Source organism: Ovis aries, chromosome 11 (genome assembly GCF_016772045.2).
Source record: "Ovis aries strain OAR_USU_Benz2616 breed Rambouillet chromosome 11, ARS-UI_Ramb_v3.0, whole genome shotgun sequence".
Taxonomy (NCBI): domain Eukaryota; kingdom Metazoa; phylum Chordata; class Mammalia; order Artiodactyla; family Bovidae; genus Ovis; species Ovis aries.
In genome coordinates, this window is record NC_056064.1 from 22,392,522 (window position 1) to 22,393,540 (window position 1,019).

Genomic DNA, 1,019 nt, shown 5'->3' on the forward strand with positions numbered 1-1,019 from the left:
TGAGCTTGGGAGACTCATCTTAATGGATCTGAACAGGTGGGCAGGAAAGAACGAGATTCTGGTAACAGGGACTTATTCTGCGCATTGTCTCATTTACTCTGCGCCAAGAACCCACTGGAGGTACATGCCCACATTACAAACGGGGAAGATTTTTGTGTACAATCACACCTGGTAAGTGACAGAACCAGGAGTCAACTCATGCCTCCCAAGACGACTTCTGCTAACCCTAAAGCATTAGGCCAACCGCTGTCGGATGTGACCTCTAAGGCCAGCCACCGGTCTAAGAACCCGGGGCAGATTCGCAGCAAGATGGTCAATGAACAGTAAATGTATGTTAAAAGATGGGGAAAAAAAGGCGGGGGCATAAAGGAGTCATGTGGGCAGGGGAGGTTGGGCTTAAATAGGAAGGTGAGCTGGGCTTCCAGAGAAGGCAACTTTTGAGCTTAAGCTTGGAAGAGGTGAAGTGTTCCAAGTGGAGGGACCAGCCAGTGCCCCTAGAGGCGGGGGCAGGCCTGGTTTGACAGGAATTGTAAGACCAGTGGGAGTGGGGCAGGGTGGGGCAAGGGAAGAGAGGTAGATGGGAGCAGATGAGACAGGGGACTGGATCAAGGAGGACTTGTATCCTCGTGAGATGCGAGCTAAAGCTGGCTCACCTGTAAGCCTGTGGTCTGCGATGATCAGGTCCAGTTTGGAGGTCCCTTTGGTGGTGGCATGCCATCAGATCCAGGGTTCAAGATGAGTATCCAGAGCAGTGGTGGCTGGGTCCTAACAAGAGCCATGTGAAGCATGGATTTTGGTCATTGCCTGTCTTAGCAACCACCTCTGTACCGGCCTAATTTTCCAGGCCTCCTGTCCATTCTCTGAAGTACCTGATACCTTCCCAGTGCATTCCTTTTCTGCTTACATTAACCAGAGTCAGATCCCATTATTTTCAACAAAGAAACCTGCCTGGTGTCTTGATGCAGTCTGATCATCTAAGTCTCAAGCATCACCCTTTGTGAGGCTTGCCTTGACAACCT